The following is an 8,148-nucleotide window of genomic DNA, read 5'->3' as shown; positions in this document are numbered from 1 at the left end:
GACATAAGCATAATGATTAGAAAACCATACACCGAATGTGTCATTAATGTCAGAATTAAATGTCGTTGATTGATTAAAAAATGAACCGCCATTCTGACCTACCAGATCAACACACACTGGCTATAAATAGTGGACGGTTTCCCACTAATTCCTCTTTATGCTTGAAAATTTCACACTTAATCTCTCTCTCTGAATTCTCAAATCTTCTAAGTTTCTCAAAAATCCTCAAGAACACCATGTCGAACGATTCCCAGAATATCTCCGGTGAGCAATACGATGACAACTGCTCCGACATTAATCCTCCCTCTCCTGCTGAGCAGGAATATCACAAGACTTCCTCAGAGTCTCAGGAACAAACCCATGATCAGCTTGACCAACCTATGGAAGAGGTCAGCATCCTCGGTGAAAACCCTCGCACTGACCAAACGACTCCTTCGAAGAATAAGAAGGAAAAGAAAAACAAGAAACCAATAGAAAGAAAGTTCTTTCCAGTCTTCAGTAGCATCAAGAACCTCAAGGTCTATCATTCCCGATGGTTCTAAAAAAGCTTCGTTGAAGCAGAGAAACCGTTCTGCGACTGGATATCAAAGAACTGATGGACTACCCTCTTCTCTCTTCCCGGAACAACCTACCCACAACTGGTGAAGGAATTCTATGCAAACTTGAAAGTTGTTGACGATGATGATGACCATATGGTCACGAAGGTCAAAAATAAGGAGATCACCATCACCCCTTCTTATCTCGCCATACTATTAGATCTGAAAGAAGAAGGTGCAGAACTACGATGCTCAAATGACTACAAACACGTAAAGTATGAAGCTGAGTTCTGTAAACCCAAGAACCACTCCGGTGAAGTCTCCAGTACCAGCATGGGTCAGCCTAAAAAACAAGCACACTACATTCTGACCAACTACCTCTTTCCCAAGGTCAACTCCTCCTCCTCAGCCTCAAACTTTGAGCAGTGCTTCATCTGGCACATGCTGAACTACAAGCCACTCAATATGTCCGTCTTTCTTATTGGGGATTTTCAACGCAGCACCGGGATCCTCAGGATGGGTTCTCTCATCACCAAAATCCTTCAGGATCACAAGATCAGCCTAAAGGGGGAGATAGATGTAATAGGCACTGAGATTACCTCAGCTATCCTATTCGGGCTATCTCATAGCCTTCCGTTCAAATCTAAGAAAGGAAAGGAGGCTATGGTTGAAGAAGCACCTGCTGAGTTACCTCAGAAAGGAAAGGGAGTTGTGGTTGAAGAAGCACCTGCTGAGCGAACTAGGAAAGAAAGAGAGAGGAAAACTGACCCATCCTCAACACCGACAGCTAAAGACATTAATCAAACTGTGAAAAAGATTAGGCTGGCGGTAAAAGAGAAGAAAGCTGCTCCTGCTGAGCCAGCTCAAGAGGAACCAGAGTCAGCTGAGAAAAGGAAGAAGAGAGCTGACCTTGAGGAAGAAAGTGAGGAGACTCTTGAGCAACCCCTAAAGAGGAAGAAGACCTCTGGGATGACACCTTTGGAAGTTGCCCCCCTTGACTTTGTCATCACCAAGGATTCTCACTTGCTGCGAGCTCAAGAGATCGACCTAGAAAAGACACCTTATGATCAAGAGGAAGAACAAGGTTGCACTGATGAACAGCCTGAAGCTGTTCAGATGCATACTGCTGAGAAAAGTAACACAGCTACTGCTGAGCAAGCTGATGAGCAAGGAGCTGAGTCTCTAGTGAAGGACAAGGGTGTGGAGAACCTCTATGCTGCTTTTGGACTCAACTCCTCTTCTGAGTCCCTAGAGTCTATTTCTGCTGACCCTTCTCCTCAAACCAAAACTCAAAAGGGCAGTACGGAAAAGCGGTTCAAACGAAAAGCTCAAAAGCCCAACGTCATAGACCTGTTGGATGAATCTCCGCTGAGGGACCCCATCACTGACTTAACTGGACTCCAATTCCAATTCTTCACCGACATCACTGAACCCACTCCTAATCAAGTGAAGGAAAAGCAAGCCTCTGTTTCTCAAGCTGAGGAACAAGCCGACCCAAAATTCACTACGGGCCAAGCTTCTACCGACACCTCTGCTCCACCTTCCACTGAGCAAGTGCTCGAAGTTTATGCTGCTCAACACAATGAGTTAGCAAAGGAAACTCCTCCTGCTAAAGACAGTTCTTAGTTACCTCAACCTCAAGTTTCAACTCAACTCCAGACTGACCCTGAGCAGGTTAATAATACTACTGAGCCAACACTCCCATCTTCTACTGAGCAGCTAGTAAGCCAGTCAGCTCCTACTGCTGGCCTCAATAATGAAAGTGCAGCCACTGGTCAAGCTGGCACTTCCACTTTCGGGCAGCACCCAAATCCCCTAAGATCTGGTGCTGACAAAGAAATGGCCCCTGAGACCATGCAAAACCAATCTGAAGATGATTCTTACAAATTTCTCAACGCCTCTGAGTCAGGACGGCGAATCATCAACTCAGCCTATATGCTTCTCCAAGTAATCGATCAGTCTCACGCCGATGCTGCTGGGTCCACTCCTGCTGAGCCAACTCAATCTCATCCATCACACAACTTTTGACTGAACTCAAAGGTCTTAAGGAGCTGATGAGTGTTATGACTTCTTTGGTCTCTCAGCAGCCCAAGCAAGAATTCATGGTCAAGCTGGCCGAACTTCAGCTAATGATGGTCAATCATATGGACTCAATCGATGGGAAACTCAATGCCCTATCTGATGTGAACTCATCATCCACAACTTCTGCTGAAGTCACTCAACATTTCACCCAGCTGACCGCCGAGCTAACCGGAGCTCGTGAACTTATTTCCTCCACTTCTCAATGCTCCATAGAACAAATTGGTGAGGCTATATGCCTACTCAACTTGAGCAAAGAAGAAATGGACACTAACCAGGTAAAGACCAATGATATACTACACTGTACTCACTCCACTCTCGGCACATCAATACTCAGCGTCATTCGTACGATTCTTCGATGCTCAGGATGTACTATCAATCCTATGCACGGATGATGGACTCCATTACTTGGATTGGGAAGTCACTTGAGTTTTTACTTAGTATGCTCAGTGCACATAAAATCCCCGCTTCAAGTATGGCCGATGGCATACAGGTCTTTACAGGTCTTAAAGAAAGTACGAGTCACATGCAACAGTATTCCACCATACTGACTCGTGCTGTTCAAAAGGGGCAATTCTATGCTCCTCCCCTTCAGCCTGGTGATGCTGGCAAAATGGGGGAGAAAGATAAACAGCCAGCTGATGGAACTCAACGTCAAACTCAGCAGAAGCCTCTTGGCTCAACTTCTGCTGTCCCGGGCAATCAAACTCAGCAAAAAAGAACAACCAAGCCTAAAGCCAAAGCTAACCAAGTTCAAGCCAATATCAAGAAGTAGAACTAGAACTAGACTTAGCTTGAGACTTGTATTTTGTATCTGGCATGTTTTCTTTGTTAAGCTGACTATCTATATATACAAGCATCTATTCCACAAACTGACTTTATATATGTGATGCTTATATGATGTGTTTTCTATGTGCTGACCTTTCTCATATAACTACTCTTTGAACATAAACTAAAAATTTGTGAACATAGAAATTAAACAAGTTAAAATACTCAGCGCACTTCAACTCTGAAACCCAAACTTAACCAACTGAGTAAAAGAAAAATGTTCCAAGTATTGACCTACTTCTAAAGCTGACCTTAGACTCTTTTCAATTAAATCTTAGAAGGTTTAGAATTGAACTAAGTCAGTGGATTCAAGCTTTAGTTTCGCTCGATTAGATCTTAGAAGGTTTAGAGTTGAACTAAGTCAGTAGATCCAACCCTTACGGGGGAGCATTTTCAGAAGAATTGAAAAGGTCAACTATCATGGCGGAGCTCAACACTGAGTTCCTTAATTGAATACTTTTGCCAACATCAAAATGGAGGAGTTTGTTGAAACACCTTTCCACATGATTTTGATTTGACAAAATTATTCCCATGATTAAAACAATTAAATTTAAGTGCTTTGATTTAATTGTACTAATGAGTTTGTTCAATGTTGAGTAAATTAACTAACAAGAACATGAACTGAGAATCTATAAAAGAAAGACAGAACAAAGTCAGCATAAGCAAGTCACACAGCAGAAGCTGAGTGGAATACAACTCAGCCTTGCGAAGAAAATGTCTTCTTCAGAAAAGCTTGAAGGCGAAGCCGCTGAGTTCTGAGTAATAATCAAGTCAGTATCAAGGATCCGTCAAACTTGGAAGACAAGGTCTGCCAAATTTCTGAAACAAATCAGAAGCCTCGAAAATCTGTTTTAAGGACCTTTTCGAGACGCATGGACCATCTGACTTTTAGCTAGAAGACAAACCTGGCACCTGTCCAAAACATAAGACAGGATTGGCCTGTAGCTCTGGAAGCTGACCACGTGATGACGAAGAAGACCGTTTTTCCCACAACGGCTATGTCGGAATTCAAATCATTGAAGCCACAAGATTTCTATAAATAGGGCAAATCATCACTTGGAACAAACAAGATACACAACAATATATAGACAGAAAAAGAAAATCTTCACGAAGTGAAAATCCAAAATAGAAGCTGTCTAAAAAGAAAAAGCAAGCTCTTACACCAAACTCCAATCATTGTGTAAAAGTCTAGAGTGGTTTTATTCATCTAAAGTGTTCTTCATTTAGTGAGAACAATTCTTGTATCATTTGTAAAAGGTTAGAAATGTGAAGCTGAGTACTCAGTTATAGTACTCAGTGGTAGAGAGAAGCTGAGTACTCGGTTATAGTATTCAGTGGTAGATAGGATTCAGTAGACGAATAGAGGACAGTACTCTTACATACTCAGTTGAGAGGCCGAACCAGGATAAGTCTACTGAGTAACTTCTAACCCTTTCTCCTGATATATATATATATGTATGTGTTTCTTACTTAAAATTACTCAGGAAATAATCTGTATAAGCTGAAGCTGAGTAATCTAAGTGCTGAGTTGGAAACTGACTTAAGTGTTACTTCCCAACTCACAACTGAAACAGCTCTAGTCAGCATCTGATTAAAGCTGTCTCACACCACACTCAGCCTTGCTGATCTGAAACTAAGTTAAGTTATCAAACATTTAATTAAGTCAGCATTATTAAGCGAAAAAAATTATATTAGTTCCTACCCCCCTGGAACTAATCATATCACGTTACACGAGACCAACAATATGCTCACCAAGCTATTGACTAGATTTCAAATGTCAGCATCATTATGCAAGATGAAGTTTTTATCATGTGCTTTATCTCGAGGGGGGGGGGGGGACTGTTGGAGAATGATGCTAGTAATAAAAGAGTGGCATAAAAGAAAGTGAAAGTGAGTGAAAACAAATATTAAGTAGTAAAGAAGTTAACAACAAAGTCAAGAGTTTGTTAGCTGTCAAAGTTAGTTACATGACATGTGTAACAATAGACGTGAAAATCTGCTGTCTCTTGAGGGAAATTATACTCGGGTCTAGGACTCCCAACTCACTACAAGGACCTCCCACTCATTAATTGACACATGTACCGTAATTCCACATCACTAATTAAAAATCTTATTTTAATTTATTTCCAAGAATGATACTCTAAGAAAATATCCATCGGTTTCAATCTCCATTGCCGTTGTTCTCTGTCTACCCATCGTCACCGCCCTCTAACTCTACTTCCGATCGCTGGTCGTTGGTCGCTGGTCTGTACTTTATCCATCGGTTTCAATCTCCATTGTCGATGTTCTCTGTCTACTAGTCGTCTCCGCTGTCTATCTCTAATATCGTGGTTCTCTGTCTACAGGTCGTCACCGCCCTTTAACTCTACTGCCGATTGCTGGTCTATACTTTATCCATCAGTTTCAATCTCTATTACCACTGTTCTCTGTCTACCGGTCGTCTCCGCTGTCTATCTCCAGTACCGACATTCTCTGTCTACCGCCCTATAACTCTACTTCCTGTAAATTACTGCATCCCAATGGATTTTAATTCGTGAAACTCCAAAGAAAAACCAACAGTAAATTACTCTGCACATTTAAACGAATATGGACTTCCAATCTTGTAGTGGAAAGTGACAGATTTCAAAGAGAGGAGCAAGATCATGTTGATAAAATCTAATTTCACTTGCGCACACACAACGAAGGAAAATCCAATTTCACAAACGTGTTTTAGAAAATAATAAAATCAGAATTGAAATTCATAACCGAGTCTATCAGCGCTGGTCAGATAAAAAACAGCTAGCCTCATTGGATGGGTTCGGTTAAAAAAGCAACTAACCTCCTTGTTTCTGCAATCATCGGAGGATAATTTATTGAAGTCGGATTCACATACATTAAACAATCTAGCACAAACTCAAGAAGTTAGGTGTTGTTACGGAGAGAGCACATTCATCCTGAAATGGAGAACGGTAACGGACGCCGGACGGTGGTGGAGATTAGTTGCGGTGGAAATTGGAGAACAGTGGTTGGTAGGAGATGGATAACGTGGTTTCCCTTTTGTATGTATCGTTCCTATAAATAAATTGAAATAAGATTTTTAATTAGTGATGTAGAATTACGATACATGTGTCAATTAATGAGTGGGAGGTCCTTGTAGTGAGTTGGGAGTCCTGGACCCTTGTATAATTTCCCGTCTCTTGAATGGTATCCTCTTCCATGTCCCCCAATCAATAAATTACATGTGTAAAATTTATCCTAATCAGTATTTAGATTTATAAAATCTGTTAACCACAACTAACTCTGATTGTTTTCTTAACTTTATTTCTAACCAAATTTTACGATTCTCTCTCTCTCTAGAGTCTTCTTCTTCTATTGTTTGAATTATGCAAATACGATTTTACTTTGATTGAAAAAAGAGTCCTATGTTATTTTTCTTCTGCTCCCAAAATCAATAATGGGAAGAGGAAGAGAAAGACCTAATCATGAATTCCAACAAAAATTGTGTATTATCCATAACTTTATTCATGAACCTGCAATTTTGGATTATATATATTCATTTTTCATCTTTGGTTTAGTGATGAAGTTTATTCTGGATTATATATTATCTAGAGAAAAATGACGTTTCAGAATTAAAAGAAAAGAAGAAAACTCACTAAGAAAGACAAAGACGTGGATCATAAAATTTGGTTAGAAATGGAGTTAAAAAAAACATGGTTAACCAGAATTAATTGTGGTCAATGGATTTAATGAATCTAAAGGATGACTAGAATATGTTTTACATATGTAATTTATTTATTGGGGGGATAGGGAATGAGACACCATTTAAGGGACAAGAGTTCTTTTCCGAATTTATTGAGGAATTACGAAATTAGTTGAAATAAAATGCCACATCATCTTGTGGTTAAGGTTTTGTATATATGTCTTATATATATTAATAGAATTCAATCATTTCGGAATTTGGCGACATTATAACACAATGTCGGTCAGTCTTGATACTGAACAGCGAGTTCTCCATCCGCTTTATTAGAAGACAAGCTAATAGCTTTGCCCATGCTTTGGCTCGGGCGGCTAATCAATATGCTAGTCATACATATTTTGATGTATTCCCGTCTTTTATTTCTGATTTTGTACTAATTTTTTTGCCATTCCATAGCTCATTAATGAAATTTATCTTAAAAAAAAAATAGAATTCAATCATAAAAGCTACAATTTTACTACATTTTATTCAAAATTATACCATCTCAAATAAGTTATTTTAATAGTTTTAGCTATGTTTTTTTTGTCTATAGATCAAGCAATGTAATGCTGACAACTCTCAATTATTTGAAATTACTATCACATCCCATATAAGCAGTGGCGAATACAGAATTACTCGGTTGGGGGCCAATTTTAAATGTGCATTCGGGAAAACAATATTTGCTAAATCGAACTTGCTTTTTTTTTATATATATGCGTGTTATAATTTGAATGGTCAAGAACCAGTTTTAAGTATTAATATACAATTTCTCAAAATTAAGCAAAATTTCGTTTAATAGTCCTAACATGTGAAAAAAATTGGATTTAGGGAGAGGACTCAACATGTAGAAAAATTAAAATTTGATAAATTAATAATTTGGATTTAAGGAGGTCTAAGAGGCCAAAAAAATTTGAAATTTGGATTTATGGAGGCCCAACAGGCAAAAAAAATAGAAATTTGGATTTAGAAAGGCCTAACGGACGAAAAAAT

The sequence above is a fragment of the Euphorbia lathyris genome, chromosome 4 (genome assembly GCF_963576675.1).
Source record: "Euphorbia lathyris chromosome 4, ddEupLath1.1, whole genome shotgun sequence".
Lineage (NCBI taxonomy): Eukaryota > Viridiplantae > Streptophyta > Magnoliopsida > Malpighiales > Euphorbiaceae > Euphorbia > Euphorbia lathyris.
Note: the sequence above shows the minus strand (reverse complement) of the source record.